This window comes from Elephantulus edwardii, unplaced genomic scaffold (genome assembly GCF_000299155.1).
Source record: "Elephantulus edwardii isolate Elephantulus edwardi_28Jun2011 unplaced genomic scaffold, EleEdw1.0 scaffold00026, whole genome shotgun sequence".
NCBI classification, from domain to species: Eukaryota; Metazoa; Chordata; class Mammalia; order Macroscelidea; family Macroscelididae; genus Elephantulus; species Elephantulus edwardii.
Window position 1 is genome coordinate 13,492,525 of NW_006399776.1, and position 22,467 is coordinate 13,514,991.

Consider the following 22,467-nt stretch of genomic DNA (forward strand, 5'->3'; position numbering starts at 1 on the left):
AAGGAAGGAAGGAAGGAAGGAAGGAAGGAAGGAAGGAAGGAAGGAAGGAAGAAAACATATATATTCTCTTGTTGTTGTTATGTGCCATCGCACTGAGTACTACTCATTGTAGTCTTATGAAGAACAGATCTAATACCCATCCTTATAATCTCTGACGTACTTGAGGACATTGTTTCAGTTACTGTGTCAATCATCTTTTTTGTGAGTCTTCCTCACTTTTACTGACTTTCTACCTTTCCTAGCATTGATGTCCTTTTCCAAGGAATACCTCCTTCTAGCAACATGTTAAAAGTATGAGACAAAGCTTTGCCATTATTTCCTCTAAGCGATACTCTGGCTTCATCTTCTCAAAGGCCTATCTGTTTGTTCTATTGCTGTACACAGAATATTAAGTACTCTTCTCCGATGCCACAACTTGAAGGCTTCAGTTTCTCTTCCGTCATCCTTATGCATTGTCCAATATTCAGCAGCATAGCAAATGATGGAAATGACCATGGTTTGAATCATGTGTATCTTAGTTTTCAAACTGACAGTTTTGCTCCTCCATATTTTGGAGAAGTCCCTGACAGCATACTTGCCCAACACAACATTTAATTTCTTGATTTCTGGTGCCAAGGATGTTGATCATGGGTCCAAGTAAAATGAAGTCGTTAACAATGTCAATCTCTTCTTCATATGCCATGATATTGTCTATTGGCCCAGTCATGAGGATTCTGTCTTCTTGATGTTGAGATGTAATTCATACTGAAGGCTGCAGTCTTTGATGTTTTGCAGCAAGTGCTTCAAGTCCTCACTTTCAGCAAGAAAAGTTATGTCATCTGCATAATGAAGTATTTGATAAGTCTTCCTCCTATCCCAATGCCACCTTTTTCTTTATAGAATCCAGCTTCTCAGAGAATTTGTTCGGCATACAGATTAAATTGGTATGGAGGAAAGGTACAGCCTTAATTGACACTTTTAATGATATCAAACCATCTGTGCTTCATTGACTATGAAAAAACATTTGACTGTGTGGCTCACAACAAATTGTGGCTAACCTTGAAGAAAAAAGGAGTGCCTGTACACTTGATTGCACTTATGCAAAACCTATACTTGGACCAGAAACATTCCTTAAAACAGAGCAGGGAAACACTGCATGTTTCAAAATCAGGAAAGGAGTGTATCAAGGATGCATCCTTTCTCCACACCTTTTCGATCTCCATGCAGAATAAATCCTTCAGCAAGCAGGGCTTTATAAGGAGGAATGTAACATCAGGATTGGAGGAAGACTCATCAACAAACAATGTTATACAGATGACACAACCTTATTTGCTGAAACTGAAAAGGACTTGAAGTTCTTGCTACAGCAAGTCAAGGACTGTAGTCTTCAATAAGGATTGAAGCTCAACATGTAAAAGACAAAGATTCTCACCACCAGGCCAACTGGCAAGCACCATGATGGTGAAGAGATTGAGGTTGTTAATAATTGCAGCTTCCTTGGCTCCACAATCAGCACTCTTAGTGCCAGTAGTCAGGTAATCAAAAGACAAGTTGTATTGGAAAAATCTGCTGTCAGAGACCTCTCCAGAGTACTCAAAACAATGATGTCAGTCTAGAGAATAAGGTGCGCCTAATCCAGCCATGACCTTCAAAATTACTTGCTATGGATCAAAGAGCTGGACAATGACTAAGGATGACAGAAGAAGAATCAATGCCTTAAAATTGTGATGCTGGAGAAGATCCTTGAACATACCATGGACTGCCAAGAAAACAAATAGGTCTGTCTTGGAGCGGGTGAAACCAAGGTTTCCTTGGAGGCTAGGATTTTGAAGCTCCATCTCACATACTTTGGGCACATGGCCAAAAGAGACTGATCCTTGGAAAATGACATCAAGCTTGCAAGTGTGGAGGGCTAGCGCGGGAAAGGAAGACCCTGGATGAGATGCATTGATACAGTAACTGGGACAAGGGAGTTGGTGGTCAGAATCAGTGAGACTGGCTCAGAACAGGGCAGGATTCAGAGCTGCTGTACTTAGGGCCACTATGGGTCACAGGTGACTTGATGGCACAGAACAACAGTGTTCTCTTGCTCTGTTTGGAGAACAGATTCTTGATACAGGTAAAAGTTTTATAGGAAAAAGATTAAATGTTCTGCGATTCCCATTCTTCCCAATGTTAGCCATAGTCATGATCCTTGCAGTCAGATGTCTTTGTATAGTCAATAAGAGAAATATAGACATCCTTCTGGTATCCTCTACTTTCAGTCAAGATCCATCCAACATCAACCATGATATGCCTGGTGCTGCTGCTTATCCTAAATCCAGCTTGAACTGGCCATTCTCTGTCTATGTATTCTGTCAATGGTTTTGGATGATCTTCAGCAATATTTTGATTGCATGTGATATTCATGATATTTTTCAGTATTTTCCGCATTCTGTTAGATCATCTTTCTTGAGAATGGTAACAAATATAGACCTCTCCCAGTCAGTCTTCCAAATTTCTTTGCACAGACTGGTAAACATATCTGTTAATTGAAACATTTCAATTGATAGCCCATTGATTCATGGGGTCTTAGTTTTTGCCATTGCCTTTAATGCAGTTTAAATTTCTTCCTTTTTTACCATTAATTCTTGATCATATGCTACTTCCTGAAATATTTCAGTGTTGACGAATTCTTTTTAGTAGTGGCAGTATATGCCCTCCAACTTCTTTTGATACTTCCTGGATCATTTAAGATTTTGCCCATAGCATCTCTCAGATTGCAACTTGAGGCTTTAAATTGTTTTAGAGTTCTCTCAGCTTGAAAAATTCCAAGTGAGTTCTTCCCTTTTTATTCTCTACCTCTTAAGTCTAGCTCCAGGAAATCAATGCAACCCTCCTAGCCCCTTACTTAGGGTCTGCTGAGCTAGCGTGCTGCCTCCTTCGTCCTTCTAAATTGTGCACCACCACTTCACAGAGGGAACCCTTGCAGCCAATTTCATGATTCTTGTATGTCTGCTTGTCCTTAGTGTTTGCTCTTAGGGGTACACTCACTTGTCTGCCAGTTTCTTGAATTGGAGGAGTGATTCATATGTTGTTGTTATATACCATCAGGTTGGGACCTACTCATAGTTGATCCTCCAATGGGCTTCACAAGGAGTAAATCACATAGGAGGAGTTTGACCAACTGTCTCCTGCATGTATTGTACTAGACGATTTTATTTTTAAAAAAGTAAGTTTTCGATGACAAAAACCTAATTTCTTATTGTCAAGGAAATTTATATTGTACAGAGAGGGGTGTTGGTTGGATTGAAATCTATAGTGCTGGAATAGAGTCATGGATAATAGTAAAAAATAATTTTTAATATATAAATAGATGTTGTTGTGAGGAACCATTGAGTCAGAACCAACCAATATCTGAGCCTCTAGTGAGTTTTCAGAGGGAGTAATCAAATGGGAGTTAAAGGCCCATCCTTCGCCTACTGAACAGCTGGTGTATTCAAACCGCATGCCTTTGGGATGGCAGCACATCTCCTTACCATTAGGCCACCAGTGCAGAAGTAAGTGTAGAGCTGTGAATTACAGACAAAATGGCTCATCTAGCTCATTAGCTTGATTGACATCATGTGTCTGAGGGGAAATATGTAAACCAGGTGGATAAATAACTCACAATGAGTTTGGGTTTTGTTGTTGTTTTGGTTTTGGTTTTTTGTGACATTTTTTTGAGCCTGTGTGAAGCATACCTTTTATTTACATCATAAGAATGACTTGGGAAAATTGTTAAAATAACATTCAGACCTGTGAGGATCCACTGGGTCAATTAGGGCCTGGTCTGTGTCATCGCATGGCCACTAAACTCTGCTCAGCAGCTCAGGTTCCAGTGTAAGACTATAGGTGCCCACACCAGTGCCTGCAGGCCTGGGGGGTAGGGGGGTGCCTCTGAATCCAGGTGGGCCTGGTCTAGTTGTGGCGCCCACAGACCTCTGCTCCACCATCAGGATCTACTCCAGGGCACTGTGTACTTATGCCCACCACACCTGTTGACCTCTGGGGGTCCCGCCTTCTTGCACCCACAGCCAAGTTTGATTGTTTGTAATCTCACCAGGTTTAATTTAAGCAAGTTTAACAACAGAAGACAGAATCTCAGTACCAAAAAGGAAGAAGCAACAGAGAAGGCATTATCTATCCATTGAGGACAGAGATTCTTCACAGTCATACTCAGACCTACATGAAAGCGCCAATAGCTACAGCAAAGAACCAGGGACTGAGATGAGACAGAGCTGACTTGGGACTGTTGTCACACAGAACCAGAGCCAGAGACCTTCACCCAAGCTTGTGGCAGGACTGTGGGGAGCTGCCATAATTGGCAGGACTGAGAGAGCTTGGAATGCTGACCTAAGCCGTAAAGATGAAGGTTCAGAACCATGAAGCACAAAGGTCGAAGGATCTCTGAGCACACTTGAAAAGATTTTGTAATTAAGAAATTGTATCCTGTTGCTAAACTGAGTTGTAACCTTTTACCTCATAATCTTGAGTGTAGGTCTGTGAGGTCTGTGTAGGTATTGTATTGGATTTTGGACCCAGTATTAGAGTAGTATGATTGGTGCTGACATTAGTAGAACTAAGTGCAGACATGACAAGTAGGTGTTATGTCTGACCTCATAGGAATTAGTCTTGAGTTGTGGAATTTGAGTGGGACTATTCCTCTTTGTGCAATTAACATAGGTAACACTGCCATCTTCATGCTGCTTACACTCTTCTTGCAATCTGTATGTATAGATAGGGTAGTTTTTTGTTGTTATTGTTGTTGTTATGTGCTGTCAAGTCACCTGCAATTCCTGTGTACAACAGCCTTAAACCCTGCTCCCTCCTATGCCTATCTCACTGTCTCCGACACACCTCCCCCATGACCCCAGTCATGAATCAGTCCACCTCATAGAGGGTCTTCCTCTCCTGCGCTGTCCCTCCACCCTCCCAAGAATGACATCCTCTCTAAGGATTGATCCCTCCTTGCAACATGTCTAAAATATGTCGGGTGAAGCTTCAGAATCCTTGCCTCCAAGGAGCAGCCTGGTTTAACCCATTCTAGGACGAACCTGTTAGTTTTCTTAGCAGTCCATGGTATATTCAGTACTCTTCTCCAGAACCACAACTCAAAGACATCAATTCTTCTGTTATGCGTAGTCATTGTCCAGCTCTCTGATGCATAGCAATTGATTGAAAAGACCATGGTCTGTATCAGGTGCACCTTAGTCTCAAGAGTGACATCATTGCTTTTCAATAGAGAGATCTTAAAGGGTAGTATACATATATATATACTTTTTAGCTCTGTCTACTGAGAAAGTCTAAATTCTACATTCCAGTATCAGTGAGCATACCCAGCTCTCAAGTCTTGCTTCAACATATTGAAAGTAAGCAAGATGAAGTCTCACCATCCTTATCTCTAAGGAGCATGCCAGCTGCACTTCTTCCAAGACAGATTTGTGTGTTCCTTATATTTAATATTCTTCATCAATATTAAAATCCAAAGATATCAATTCTTTCTCAATTTTCCTTATTCATTTTCCAACTTTTGCATGCATATGAAGCAACTCAATGCATCATATCTTGGGTCAAGTAGACCTTACTCTGTAAACTAATGTTTTCTCTTTACCACTTTTAAAAGGTCTTTGGCATCTGTTTTGCTTATCACAACAGTACTATGTGGTTAAAAAATAAAGAATAAAATAAACAGCCATGTGCCAGAGCTTATATAAATAAATATATGCGAAGAAGGAACAAGTCTTCCATGCAGAAGAGATTTAAGCAAGTGTAGGTACTTCCTCCTGCAGGAGGTCTAGATTCATTTACTTCCTGTTGGTGGTGAATTTGATTTAGTGACTCACTGCCCATGATTGAGGCGCTCTGGTGGCAGGGTCTGCAGAGAGTTGTGCTGCTAAGTCAAAAGATGAGCGTTACCAGTGAGTCACATCTACCAATAGGTCCAAGGGAGAAAAATGGCCAATCCCCTCCTGTAAGATTTACAGCCTCAGAAATCCAATGGAGGGTCTTTATCATTTAGGAGCTGTTCAACGTAGTGAGTTTAAGTTAATGCCAACAATTATGTTTTGAATAAAATCTAAACTGTACAGAGGAGAAACTTGAAATATCACATTTACCAAGTGATTACCGTTGATATATTTTGTGCTGTACTGAGATTGTTGTTAGGTGCTGTCAAGTTGAGTATGACCCATAGCAACCCTATGAACAACAGATCTGAACCCTGTTCTATCCTGTGCCACAATCACACTTCGTGACACATTAGAGCTCATTGTGGCAGTCACTGTGTTAGCTCACCTGCTTGTGGGTCTTCCTCTCCTTCACCGATCCTCTACCTTTCTAAGCATAATGTTGCTATCCAAAGAATAGCCCATCTGAGCAACATTCCCAAAGTATATGAGGCAAAGCCTCATAATTCTTGCCTCCAAAGGACATTCTGACTGCACCCTTTATGAGACATATTTGTTCTTTTGGCAAAACATAGGATGTTCAGTGTTCTTCTTCAACACCACAGCTCAAAGGCATCAATTCTTCTGTTATTCTTATTCACTGTCCATCTCTCAGATGCAGTGCAAGTGATCAAAAAGACCACGGCCTAAATCAGACACATTGTTGTCCACAAACTGGTATCATTACTTCTCAATAATTTGGAAAGGTCTTTAACTTCAGACTTTCCAAGTACAATATGTCTCCTGATTTCCAGATTGCTGGTACCAAGCATGCTAATTGTGGAGAAAACGGAAATGAGAAGGGCTCTTTCTATTCCATTATTTTTTTTAAATCTACTATAGTCCTAAACTAATTATTAAAAATATCAGACATATCTATATGAAGAGATAAAATATCTGACCATTATACCACAAAACTGTCAAGATCATGAAAAACAAAGAAATAATTAGAAACTGCTGTGAATATTAATTGGGTGTTCTTGACTAAACATGGAATAGGAAAAAAGATAGAATGAATTATGAATAAAATGCTAATTATATTGGATCCATGCTATAATATAAAATTACATAAATGTACCAAAATTATGTAAGAAGTTAACATTAGCTAAAACTGGATAAATGAAATACAGGAACTCTCTAAACTCTTTCTGTACCCTTTCTAAAAGTCTAAAATTTCTCCAAAAATCTCATATATATTCATATATATATATACACATACACACACACACACACATACACACACACACACATACATCCTAAACATGACTCAATAATCTCTGGATGTTAATTTATATCATGAAAATGCTAAAACTATGCTATCAGACACATTGAGTAATAGAAAAAGAAACACCTTAGATTAGCATCCCCACATTTTAAAGCACTTTTTCATCACTTTGAAGTTTTCTTTACAGCTGGAGTTTTGCTTATTTACTCCATAATTTAGTTATACTGAGAAATTGCTAAAATCAAAATGAGATAGAGTGTGTGTGTGTGTGTGTGTGTGTGTGTGTGTGTGTGTGTGTGCGCGCACGCGCGCGCGCGCTAGGATCGCATGCAGTGATAGAGATGCCTTTAAGAATGCTTCACAGATGCTTCAAATCATTCATTTCTCGTAAACATATGGGGTCTATTCTACCATCACTGTGCGTAACTCCTATTGACACTAATGGGAACTGTGCATGCATATCACTAAAATTTGGCCTCAAACAAACTGAAAATCATGACTATTGAGATGAGAAGGAAAGCAGTCAGACAAAGAGATGGCTTAACTCCTTAAAACTAAGATTCTAGAGTGTCTTGTCACAACAAATTCTAGTCATGGAGAGTTATTCTGTTGTGATTTCAACTCAAGAAACAGAGCAAACTTGATACTTACAGATGTTATGTTTTCAGGAATAGTCTCTTCCAAAGATAATAAATCACCTTTACTCAGCTATGATACAGAAACAGCTAAACTCATTTTTATTACAACTTATCATTATTCCTATTGCTACAAAAATGTAAACCAAACCAAAGCTGTTGGCACTGAATCAAAAAATTCCCGGAAGTGATTAGTTGGTAATACTATGGATTATATATTCTAAAGACTTTTCTTCAGATTTCTAAAAACGAACTGGTTATTTTTTTAAAAATTCCTTTTATAATTGTATTATCCTACTTTTAGATATTTTTTTTTCTGTTTATAACGTATATATAGGAAGAAGAGGAGAGCCTCAAATTTCGAATATTTGCTCACTGTTTTGTTTTCCCATTTCCACATCAGGAAATATAACAAAGTTTCTAGTTGTGCTTCTCAGCAGTGCCATTTTGGCCAGGTTCCAAGATGTAGGGGGCTGCTTCAGATCTCAGTGGGAGGTGGCCGTTATGTGTTTGGGGAAGCCATTTGAAGCTGGCAGGTGAGCCAATTCTATCACTGAGGAGAAAGTACTTCTAGTAAAGTCACCTTGTGACAAGTGTCTCCCTGCTGTGGGTTAACTTCTGAAAAGAAGGCTTGGAGAACACGTAACAGTTCACAACAAGGAAATCAAACAAAATAAATTGAGCATAATTTGACACTGTTAAAATAAGAAGTGTCACCAGCCCTGCTAAGAAGTAGGAGTTATGAAGTGCTTATGAAGAGATTAAACATTTTTTAAAACAATGAAATATGTTGCTGGTCAAGCCAAAGGCATTTTTTTGTTTGTTTTGTTTTGGGTTTTTTTTAAATTTTTAATCATTTTTTATTAATTTTAATGAAAATTTACAGAGACTTTGGATTTCCATTCATTCATTGTTGCACTTTTCTCCCTGCCCACCCCTTTCCCATTACACTCTTCTCTTTGAAAAGTAAAAGGCATTATTCTTAATGCTTTAACTGATAGAAACTAGTGAAAATGTCTTTTGATAAGTTAAGCTGCCTAAGAGGGGCAAACTAAGGTGTAAAAAAAAGTTATGTATTTATACAATTAGTAAACCCCACACACAGGGGAAACTAACAATGCCATACAAAATAGAAAATAATAGAGTGTTGTCATTTTAGTTTGCCAATACATCAGAGTAAATGGATCAGAAAAATGTATTATGCTGAAACATAACTTTCTTTTTCAAATCCACTTGGTTCTTGGTAGACTGAGTAGTTATATTTCTACCTTACATTTTCTTTTACTAAAGCAGTCATTCAATTTTCAATGTTTCATCACCTTTATCAAATTATTGAAACTTTCTCTAGGATCTGTAGAAAGAAGGTAGAAATAATACAAAATAGTTCAAACACATATTCTCAGACAATTAGGAACACCCTCAAACCTGTACCTATGAAGTAAACACAAGACATCTACTGTTTTCTTTCACCTTTCTCAACCTCCTCTTCCAGGAGTGCTCCTAAGACCCTCACATATGTGTTAAAGACAAGAGCCTTCAAATACAGCTTTTACTCCAACACCAAGGAAAAATATCCTTACAACTAGACAAATAAGCAACAGTATGATAGATGGAGAAAAGATTATAGTCATCAACAATAATTTAACTTGGATCCACAACACTTGGGTGTTGACCCATGGCAACAACAGTTAAGAAACCAAAAGATGCATTGTATTAGGCAAATCTGCGGGGGAGGATCTTTAAAATGCTAAAGAACAAGAATGTCTGTTTAAAGACTAAGGTGTACCTGATTCAAGCCACATATTTTCAATTGCTTTGTATAAGTCTGAGAGCTGGACAACAAATAAGGAAGACCAAAGAAGAATCAATGTCATTTAATTGTGGTGTTGCTGAATAATACTGGATATATCATGGACTGTCAAAAGAGCAAATGAGTCTATGCTGGAGAAGTGCAATCTTTGTGCTTCTTGGAAGGGTAATGACACTTCGTCTTAATATACATTTTTTGTTTTATTATTTATTTTTTCTTTTTAAAAATTAATTTTAATGGAAGTTTACAGAGACTTTGGATTTCCATTCATATTTGAAGGAGCAGTTCAGTTAGACACCGTGCTGGGAAATACAACGGGGTCAGGGAAAGAGAGGAAAACTCTTAATGATATGGATGAACACAGTGACTGCAAAAATGGACTTCAGCATAATGGAGATTGGGAGGATGGTGCAGGATAGGGCAAGAATCTGCTGTGTTTCCTTAGGGTCACTGTGAGTCATAGCTGAGTTTTGACAGCACTAACAACCACATCTATGATTTTGCCAGCAAGTGCATGATGACGTCATTCAGGGTTTTACTTTATCAATGCACACCCACACAGGACTATGCCAGTCCCTCACTTTGACTTTTATTTATTATGGGTTAATTAATTGTAAATTGTTAATGGAAAGACTGAATGAATTTTAAGTAATGATTCACATGTCTCATAAATTAAACAGCAGCAACAACAGGAAGCAGGAGAACTCTTTGAAAAGGAGATATACTTATGCTTCTTAAGTAGCACCAAGAGTTATTTTGTGTATATTACTGTGGGTTTTGTTGAGATTGGTGATATTATTGAAAATGACATCTGGTCTAAGTTTTTCAACCCAAAATGTGAATGGATCTTGAAATTCCGTGAAGAAAGGAAAATGAAGGCTTGTTCTGTCCATACCATAGTGCATTTGAAGCATTTCTTTTTCAAAAACATACAGATAAAATGGAATAGTTTAACCTATTATCCAGTCTTTTGCTGCATGATAATGTCAAATATATGGTAAAGTTAACTTTTATTAAATTATAACATGCAAGGAAAAGTAAACAAAATCATAGGATGCTATAAATTTTAATTGTTAAAGTAGTAATTCTAGATTTAGTCAACCAGAAAAAAATATTTTTTCAAACATATAATACTCCTCTATCTCCATGTATTTCCATGCTAGCCTCTTAGTTTTTCTCATACCTGTCATCCTAAACCCTACTTATCAATATAGATTAACCATGGTGACACAAATGGTTAATCACTCAACTATTAGGAGGTCTGAGCCCACTCTGATACTCCTTAACAGATACACATGGTGATCTGATTTGTAAGCATCACATCTGTGAAAGCCTTATGGAACACATGAAGTCATCATGATTTGGAATGACTTGACAGCAATTTACAAGAACAACACATGCATCATTATCTATGCATTTGAGAACTGGTTACAATATAAGGATGAAAGAAGAAGAATTGATGCCTTTGGGTTGTGGTATTGGAGAATATTAAATATATCATGGACTGCCAAAAGAACAAACAGGTATGTCTTGGAGAAAGTAAAGGCAGAGTACTCCTTGGAGGCAAAGATGACAAAGCTTTGTCTCATGTACTTGAGAGGTTCTTCCTTGAAGGCTATTCCTTTGAGAGGGACACATGCTTAGAAAGTGGATGATCAGTGAAAAAGAGGAAGACCCTTCACCTGATGGGTTGATACAGTGACTGTTGCAATGGGCTCAAGCATGTCAGAGATGAAGAAAATGGCACAGAATAAGACAGGGCTGAGATCTATGAGTTGTACTCAATGGCACCTAAGAACAATAGCAATATAAATATAAATAATTCCTTATTCAAATATGAGCAGTTGAGGAGGAGGATTCATGACAAGCAATGCTAAACACAAACTGATAAGAAGCAGATCCTATTATATATACTTAGGAGGTAAGAAGGAACACGGGGAGAAATGGCCTCATCAGAGAGGAAGAAAAAGAATTTTGAAACATTGCAAGCACAATCCTTATTTTAGGCACACCTAACCACTAATTGAGGAAGATGAGTTGCTCTGGTAGTTTCCCCTTTACACATTTTAGGAATTCATCTATACACATTCACTTATACAGTATTCGAATTCTCCCTAAAATCAAACACTTTATGTTGGACGGAGTGGTGATAGAGCCAGTAAAAGAAAAGCAGCGACTGTAAGATGGGCGTGAGCACAGCAGAGATAATAGTACAAGCAAGAGCAATGTTCTAACCAGTTGTTCATAAAGTTTATACTCAATGGCACCTAATAACAAAAAGTGTTATGTATTTTTATTCTAACGATGATATTGCTCATGAATTCCAAGCCCCTACGCATAACTGGATATTTCTACCTCATTGTTCCAAAAGAGTAAAAAAGCTGAAGCTTCAACAAATAGTTATTTATTGAGCATCTACTATGTACTAGACAACCTTCTGCATATTTGGTATAGTGCAGCTATTAAAATAACTGCGCTCCTGCCATAGTAGCATTAATGCAGATATATGATAAGATTATATTATAATAAATGTTATAAAGTAGAATGAGTTAGGACAGTTAGGACAAGAGACTCTCTAGATTGCTAATTTGTTAAACAAGGAAGATTTCTCTGAGGAAGTAACTTTTGAGCTAAAGTCTGAATGGAGATATAATAAGCTATTAAGCCACCTAAGGAAGAGGCATTGTAAGCAGAGAATAGAAAATACAAACATCATAAAGGGTGCCATGCATGTTTAAGAAACAATAAGAGATCAGTGTAACTGGAGCAGATAACTGAGGAAATTATAAGACAGGAGTTAGAGAGATAGCCAGTAAGACTACCGAGGAATGTCAAATCAAGACTTTGGACTTTGGGTTTTATTCTATGATAGAAAATCACTGAAAATGCTCAGCAACACTATGACATGTCATGCTATGCTTCAAAGGACACACTTTGCCTGCTGCAGGGGCATGACAAGAGAAGAAGCAGAGAAAACCATTCTGGCATCAATTACAGTGATCAATGTCAACAAACAAAAATTGGCCTCTGTCTTTTTCAAGCTCACTGTGATAGTCACTGTGTAAACCCATCCCAGTGAAGGTCTTCCTCTCTGTCACTTACCCTCTAATTTCCCAGTATGTTGCTCCTATCCAAAAACTGGGTTTTCCTGAAAATATGCCCAGATTAAGTGAGACATAATTTCATCATTCTTCACTCTGAAGAGCATCCAGATTGCATTTCATTCAAAGCAGATTTGTTTGTTCTTTTGGCAGTCCATGGAATATTTAATACTTTGCCAACATCACAATTCAAAGATATCAACTCTTCCGTTACCTTAAGACATGGTCCAACTTTCAGATGCATGGTAAACAATTGAAAAAACTTGGACTTTGGATTAGGCATACCTTAGTCTTTAAACTGACATCCTTCCTCTTTAGAACTTTGGAAAGAACCTTTGTAGCAGATTTCCTCAATGCAACACATCTTTGAATTCTTGACTAAGCTCCCATGAGTATAGATTGTGGATCCAAGTAAAGATGAAATTGTTAACAACTTCATCCTTTTATTCACCAATATTGGTATTGCCTATTGGCCCAGTTATATTTTTGTTTGTTTGTTTTCTTGGTGTTGAGATGTAACTCATAGGGAAGGTTGTAGTCTTTCAACTTCTGATGCAAGTTATTTAACTCTTCTTCACTTTCAGTGAGCATAGTTGTATTATTTTCATGATGTGTTCAATTGTTAAGGAATGAGTCTTCCTCCAAATCCCATAGGGTTCCTATGAGTCTTTTTGAGAATTCACAGGGTCCCTATAAATCGTAGTCAACCTGAAGTCCCCTAAACAACAATGGGATAATATGTCTTATGACTCTGGATTCTTTATTGCAATGACTTACATTTCTCACAAAGTTTTTAATATTTCTCCATGGCCTCAGAGCACATAAGAAGCCACAGACATCATCATTTATCATTACTTAGCTTTTTCCATGTCTACCTCTAGTCTTCCACAGCCACTGATAATTAAAAATTAATTCTAATTATATCTAAGGTATTTTGAACATTTGCTATATACCTGGAACTGTGCTCAGTTTTCATGTGAAAAGTCTTACTTACTCTTCTCATAACTGAAGAAGCTTAATATCATTATCATCCCAGTTTTGTGGCTGAGGAAACAAAGAGTTTAAAAAAATCAAGCTCATAACCATTAAGTCATTTTTTTTTCTTACTGCAACTTATATGTTATAGAGTAGAACATCACCCACTGGATTTTATTGGCTGTAATCTTTAAGGGAACTTTTCACCAGGTCTTTTTTTTGCACAGCCTGTAGGTGGGATTGATTCAAATTGCCAACATGTAGGTTAGCAGTCAATCATATTATACTTGAACCACTGGTTTCTAAGACAACTCCTAACTACAATTTTTGATTAGTCATTTGCTTATAGTTTGGGGCAGAGCTGAAGTTCAAATGAAGACTATTTTAACATCAGAGCCACGCAAATAATTCAGTAGGCTGAACTGTTTGTGAATCTCCAAGAGGGAGATACAATAAACAGCATTTCTTCTTGTTTTAGTATAATTCCTCTTTTTTTCTTACAGAATTCCGAGTCAACTGCAAAATAGTTTTCTATTGTACCCCAGAGGCACAATATATAGGGTTTCCCTTTCTCTCTCCCCCCACATTCATCTTTGTTTTACACCTTTTATGATGGGCCCTACAACATTTTATCTTTAATTCATTAAAGAAAGCATGCCTCTTCTCCATAAAGCCAAAATATTTCTGTTTCTTGATGTTATAGTCCTAGGATAGTTTTGCCTTAGAACCTTGGGTCATATTTTGGAATAGTAGAAGTTTCATATAAGGTTTGTATTCCTTTCCATGGCCTTTGGGCTTAGAAGAAGTCAGAGATTTCTTCTGGAGTCTACCTCTTGTCTTCTACAAGGACATATACCCTCCTCTAACTCATCTCAATGCTCATTGTAGGAACTCAAGTTTACAAGGACAGTGACTTCTCAAGTCCTTCCCCAGTCCATGGATCTATGTTTGTACTTGAATTTTAATTTCTTTTTCATATATGCTATTTCAAATGCATTTAATTCTGAATGCATACTGAATACATTAATGTTTTGCAATATTTTAATTGGTCAGTTCCCCCCAAAATCCAAAGAAAGAAGAAAGACTTCTAATAACTCTCTGTGATAATGATAAAATCTAGAACTGGAAGTTGAACTGAAAATTATTATTTTTGTTTCCCATATTTTCTATAATTTATTGGAAAACAGGATGCACATACATATTTAAACACTATACATTTAAAGTTTGGTACAAGGATGCAAAGTGAAATAGCTATATTTTTCAGCCTTTTTGACCGAACCCTTCAAGTACTCCTAAATAGACAACTGATTAGATAGGAACTTAAGAGATTTCCTTTCCTTCTTGTCCCTTAATGCCTCTAAAAATAGACCTTTACAGAAGCCTAATTGGTAATGTATGCAGATGCATAGTTAGTTGCCCAATCGTCCAAGCAACTGGGCCGCAATGGGTGTAGATGTCTTTTTATTCAGGGCTCTACTTGCAAATAGCTTCAGTGATTTAGCCCATAGAAAATGAGCCCTGTTTTCTTTAATGTTTTAGGTTAGGGAGTGGCTGGCAGCTTTCTGTGAAAAAGTGACACTTTCAACACTTTAAGTGATTTGCTGACTTTATTTAACAATATCTAAACCATTTTAACCAACAGTATCATATAGCTTGGCACATTATACCACTACAGATCTTCCGGAAAGGATGAAATGGCCAAATATTTACATGTATTCCGTTTTCTTTACATATTTGTATTTCTACCATTTTGAAAATTAGAATATAAACATTCTGTTTAAAAATCTGTTCTCCCCCTCATATTACATATTCAAAGAGCAAACACACTTTTTTTTTCCCTTTCGTGTCTATATATGTGAATGTAGGTGTATCTAGGTTTCCATTCTTTAAGTATCCACGTCCACCTAATACCCTCAACCCTTTGTTTTGTGATGTGGAGCAAAATTATAAAATCTGCTGTCCCTGTAATTACATTGCCCTTTGCTATGTCTTAAAAAAAGGAAAGAGAAGGTTGTGTTCAAATTTTCCCCCTGTTTTATTTGCACCCTATTAACAACTGTTACTGGAGCTTTAATTATGCCCCGGTGATGGCGGAGTTGTGGCTGACTTGTGTCATTTTCCTCCCAGGGGATGCTTTATAATTACCAGCATCCATCGTAGCTGCCTGTAAGCTGATGCTTTTTTATTACCAGTTCAATAATCACTGCATCCTTGCGAACATCTGCTCTGCAAGCCATGCATCGGGGGTCCCAGCGCCTGTCACTTGATGTTCCCTCACCATGGTGACCTTGGTGCCCTCGCCTTCAGTTTATATCTAATTTGTTTACCAGAGGCTCTGTCCAGAGAGTCTCCCAGGAATGCAATTAATACACTAGATTTGCAAACAAAAGAAAATTTTGCCCTTTTTCTCCTTTCCCTTTTTCCAGATTACTGTCTTACTTTTAGATTCTATTATGTCTATTCCTAGGAGAATGGATCTCTTTAAGACTTGCGGGACCAAGGAGAATGAGAGATGGGTTTATTCCAGAGCTAGCCTGCTTTTGCTGAAGAGTAGGGGCAGGTTATGGTGGTATGTTTTCTCTTGATATATGAATGGTGACTAGTGAGCCACAGGAAGATTCTGTATACAGAATACTTCATTTATATGCAGAAAAAGACAATTCATTCTTCCCTGTTCTAATTTCATTTTCTTCCCCTCCTCCTGTCTCATTTTCCTTCTTATCCTTAATAAACTCCTCTGTTCCTTGATTTGTGGAACAAGTTCTGCTTCTGCAACTGTTCTCCTTCTCCTGTGTTTCATCTGCCTTTTTCTCCTTGCCTGTCTCTTCACTTCATGCCAACAGTGTAAGATAAAAACGAGTAGAACAGCACATCTTGGGTGCAGCTGCTGGCCGTCCTAATGGCACTTTTCACTTCTGACTCAGTATTTATCGCTACAAAACTAATCTTGGCGCTGCTACAATCCTTGTTAGTCTGGTTTCTTGAAATAAATCTAAATTTTCAAAGTTTTGCTTATTTTTACAAGGGTATCACAAGTTGCGCTGATACATTTAGAGAAAATGAGAAAAAGATGAAGTCTTTTAGTTGTGTTGACCAAATTCCAAGCAGTCTCTTTGCATTCAAATGTGGTCTTACCCATTCTGTGTTTTGTTTTTTAAGAACTGAAGAGCAAAAGGGATGGCATCACACATTCAGTGGGGTCACTAGGAAGATGTGAGTGCAGGAAGTGCAGATCCCACTGGGTGACAATGTCAGAGGGGGTGACACCAAAATCACTGCCTACAAAATATTTGTGCAATGTTCAGCGCATGATTTTTATTAAAAATATTCCTGTAGTTAGTTGTAACAACAAAGCATTTTTTCTGAAATTCCAGCACACATATACTGATAAGGCTTAAACTTTGCTAATTTACTTTGTGAACCTTTAAGCAAGCACTGGTTAGAACTGTCATTATTCCTCAATTACGAGGACATGTCCAATCACAGGTTTTCACTTGCACATGCTATTATAACTTAAAGGTGCAAATTTAATTTTGCTCATTGTTTATGTTATTACTTCTCACATTATAATCAATGATATATAAGAATTAAAATTAATGGCTAATATTAATATTGAAAACACTTACTAAGGATCCTGTTTTGTCTGATAAAGGGGGAGGTCTGTGAAAGGAGTGCTGACAGTACAAGTTACTGCCATGGCTGAACCCTAGTGATGCCACTATGCAGACCTATTAAGAAGATCCCATGACACTATAATGTATGTGTTTTCCTAAAAGAATGTAGTTTCATATTGAACCTCCTGAACCACAATAATTCCTATGTTCTCAATTGCTGCAGGATAGGGCAAGGTTCAGATCATTTGTTCATAGGGTCACTATGAGTCATAGTCAACTAGATGGCACCCAATGACAACAATTACTGCAGTGCCAGAGACAAGGGAATTTTCTATTCTGCCTTCCTCTCACACCTAACAGAGCAATGAGGAGAGGGCAGTAATATTTTTTCCTTAATTAATAATGCGCCCTAACTAACTTTTCTTGGATGAAAAACATATATGTTCACACACATGTGCAACTAGAAATAAATCATACAACATCAAAGTGGCTTGTCAAGGCCACTTTGTAAATTCGTGCTTTGAGACACCCACAAAAGCCAAAGTTCAGTTAAACTACTGCAGAGAAACAAGTACTAAAATTGCACCCTCAAGTGTTAGGAGACCAAAATAAGATTCCCTGCGTAGAAGCAAGTGCTAATTAAGGCTGTCTACTCCCCTAACTACACCGAATTACGACACCCCTACTCAAAGCAAGAGTCTGAAAAATGCTGCTATTATCCGAGGCCAAGAGCTACATCTTGCAGAGAAAGCAGACAGTTTTGGATTTTGATCCTGTCCCAGCTCACCAACTGGACTAGTAATTGAGTTTAAGAAACATAAAAAAGATGAAGTCACATGACAAGTAAAACAAAGTAGTATGGCAAAATGAAGAAAGGACAAGGGGAGTGAAAACAGGGAATGAAAGATAAGGGAGAAAAAAAGAGGAATAGAATAAGGGCAAAGGGAAGAAAGAACAGAAAGGAAGAAGGAAGGAAAAACCAAAAGGAGAAAGAAAAGAAGGATTTTTGTCACAGGGAACAAAATCTACCTGTAGGAAATGAATACACTCCAAAGAAAATAAAATTAACACAATCAGAAAAGGAACTTTAAAATATGCATATTATTAATGATTTTATTTAGAATTTATTAATGATAATAAAATGTTTCTTACTTTCTACTGTATAATAGTTAATATTATTTTATTAATTTATTAAAATATTGTTTTAATAATGGTAAAATAATAAGTTACACTATTTTTAGTATTTAAAAAGAAGAGTGTGGCTTCAGGATTGGAGGAAGATTTAGCATCAACCTACATTATGCAGATGACACAGCCTTGCTTACAGAAAGTGAAGAAGACTTAAAACATTTCCTACAGAAGATCAAAGACTAGAGCTTTCAATATAGATTACATCTCAACATCAAGAAGGCAAAATCCCTACCACTAGGTCAATAGGCAACATTATAATAGAGAAAAGATTGAAGAGTTATCTTTGGTTTCTACTTGCTTGGATCCACAATAAACAATTTTGGCACCAGCAGTCAAGAAATCAAAAGCTTGCATAATCTGGAGAGGATAACATCGATGACTGGAACCTTCTAAAGACACTTATTTTAAAAAAACAACAACAAGCAAACAAACAAAACCCCACTTTTCCCAGTAGGGTAAAAAGAAAACTTATCGACTAGGAAAAATTTTTGGCAATGATGATGTATCAAACAAAGGTCTCAAAAGGAAAGTTCACAGAATCCTATAGGGTCTCCACAAGAAAAAGACTGATAACCAGCTACAAAATTTAAAAAAGATATGGAAATACTTTTCTTAAAAGAAGAAATTCAGAAGACAAACACATGAAGAAATGCTCAAAATCACAGGCAATTAAAGAGGTATAAATAAAAAACATGAGATACCATCTTATTCCAGTAGCAATGGCAAAGTTTCACAGGACAGCAAGCAATAAATGTTAGAGAGGATGTAGAGAGATTGGAACTCTCATACACTCTTGGTGGGATTGTAAATGGTGCAACTACTTTCTTTGGAAGGCAGTTTGGCACTTCCTCCAAAAGCTGAACATAGACATTTCATATGACTCAGCTATTCCACTGCTAAGAATGTACACAGAAGAATATAGAAAGATACAAATGGAAATTTGTACACTGTGGTCATAGTAGCTTTATTCACAATAGCAAGAAAATGAAAACAATCCAAATATTCATCAAGAAATAAATGAATTGAGAAATTGTGGTACATTCACACAATGGAATATTATGCAGCACTCAGGAACAATGATTACCAAAAATATTATATAACACGGGAGAAGCTAGCGTATTATGCTGAGTGAACTAGATCAGGTTCATTAGGATCAGTACTACATAAGACCATTATTATAAAAACAGAAAGGTAACTAGTACAGCGTGTACAAATGTTCAAAGGGAGAAGGGAGGGGGGAAATTGTAAGGTGGGAAGGAGAAGACATTACAGGGTTGCAGAGATTGGTGGGTGGAGAGAGGGGGTGAAGGAATTACAAAAGATACAGTCAGGATCTAAAAAGACAGGGTAATAGTGGGTGTAGATCAATGGTGATTAATTTTAGGATTGGGTAAATCTTCTGTCAAGGATCTCTCTAAGCTGTAAATGAGCAATGATGTCAATTTGAAGAATAAGACACATCAGATTCAAGCCATGTTTTGTTTAGTTTTTTCTCCAATTGTTGTGCATCTGAAAGTTGGACGGTGATTAAGGATGACTGAAAGGATCAATGCCTTCGAGTTATGGTGTTGGACAAGAGTATTGAATATCCCATGAACTGCCAAAAAAGAAACAAATATGTTTTTGAAAAAGTGCAAAGAGGGTATTCCTTTGAGGTAAAGATAGTGAAGCCTTATCCTACACATGTTTTAAAGAGGTGCCAGTCCTTGGAGAAGCAAGGACATCATTCTTGGAAAGGTGGAGAGTAATTGAAAGAAAGAAAGAACTTGAATGTGATGGATTGACACAGTGACTTTAAAAATGTGTGTGTGTGTGTGTGTGTGTGTGTCCCTTCAGCAGGTTTTCAGAGGCAGTTAATAGCATGGGAGGAGATTGGCCCTTCTTCTCCCTTGGAACAGTGGTAGCCTTGAACTGTATGTCATCCAGATTGCAGTATAGCTTCTTGCCACTAGGACATCAGATATTGAGTTAGAGAGAAAAGAGATAGAGAAAGCAAGAAAATAAATATCCTCACCACTGGGCCAATTGGCAGCATCATGATAGATGGTGAAGAGTTTGAGACTGTTAACAGCTTTGGTTTGCTTGGCTCCACAATCAAAACTCTTGGCATTGCAAGCCAAGAAATTAAAAGATGCCTTGCCATGGGAAAGTCTACTGTTAAAGACCTCTTCAAAGTACTGCAGAGCAATGATGTCACTCTGTAGACTAAGGTGTGTCTGATACACGCCACTGTCTTTGCAATCACTTGCTATGCATCAGAGAGCTGGACAATGACTAGGGATGATAAAAGGAGAATTGATGCCTTTGAGCTGTGATGTTGGAGAAGAGTATTGAATATACCATGGACTGATAAGACAGCAAACAGGTTCGTCCTACAGAGAGTTAAACCAGGCTGCTCCTTGGAGGCAAGGATTAAGAAGTTTGATCTACTCTGGACATGTTGCTAGGAGGGACCAGTCCTTGGAGAGAGACATCATGCTAGAGGAGATACCAACGGGCTCTTGTTGTCCAGTGGGTCAGAAGTTGCACTGCTTCAAATACACCATCTGCTCCACAGGACAAAGATGGGCAGTGGCCTCCTCTGCAATTTATAGTCTCTCAAAATTTCCAGAGAGTCAATCATGAGTTGTTTCAGACAGGAGGGCACATAACATACACACACTAACACACAGAAAAGCTACTCATGGCTCTGTGGAAACCACTTTGAGATTCAGGGAAAATAGACTTTAATACAATTAAATGTCATTCTCAGGGCTCAATTCAAACTGAAAATGGGAGGGTCCCATATTAGAAAACATTAAGGTGTATTCAAAAGTATTAAATATTAAGAGAAGTATTAAGTAAGACAGCCTAGATGTAGAAGCTGGGTCTTATAGAAGCCACGTTTGTTAAATCAGCACATTACTTAGGGCCTAACATATAGTTTTTTTTTAAGCAGAATAAATGGCAGTCTAAAAGCTCTGTTAATCTAAATTGTATCTTTACATTCCATAAGAATGCATTTCTATCTCCAATAATTTAAATTAATTTTTCAAAAGAAAAATAAATTTAGCCATGTATCTTGCGTTTAATAGTTGACTCAAAATATTTCACTAAGGTAGATTTGGATGAATTTGGCAGACAAACCCATTAGGTCTTTTCCTGCTCTGGGCAGATTCTTGGCTTCTGGCTCTGTTACCTAATTGGCAAGTGATTGAAACTGATTGACAGATAAGGCAGTGAAAATTCACAATCTGTTAAAACAGAATGAGAAATTTTATAATTGAAACTAATATTGAGACAAAAAGAAAAGGTTTGCAACAAACGGTGGGTGAAGAGTCAAAAACAGTGGTGTGTCACAGGACATCATGATGCCTGAAGTGTAAAATCTAAGGAGGGTTAAGGGAATTAGAAGTTTAGGCTGAGATGTCCTACTGAGTTCTCAGATATGCTACCAAGGTAGAGAGAATGCCACAACCATTGGAGATTCTGTCCAGAGAACTTTCCTCATGCCTCACAATTAACACAGTGGTGAGGGCCAAAGGGAGATGAATCAGCTTCTAAAGCTATCTTCCTTGCCATATTCATCACTTGACATTACAGCAGTGGTATCTTGGACCTTTCCTCTTTCAAACTTGTCAGGGATCTCCAAGCTCCATGAAGAAAGAGAGAGGCTTTGTTTGTGTTGTTCTTTGGTGTGTTTCTAGTTAGTGGAACAACACCGAACTCTAATAATGCCATGATTTTTTTCTCTTGTTCTTAGGTGCCATCAAGTTCTGATTCGTAGCAAGTCTATGCATAACACATCAAAATCTTGTCCAATCCTGTGCCATCTTCACAATCTGTGTTGTGCACAAGTTTATTATTGAAGTCACTAAAAATTTTTCCTGTTGTTGTTGTTGTTATGTGCCATCGAGTCGTTTCCGACTTATAGCGACCCTATGCACAACAGCCCTAAACCCTGCTCTATCCTGCGCCAACCGCACCGCCTC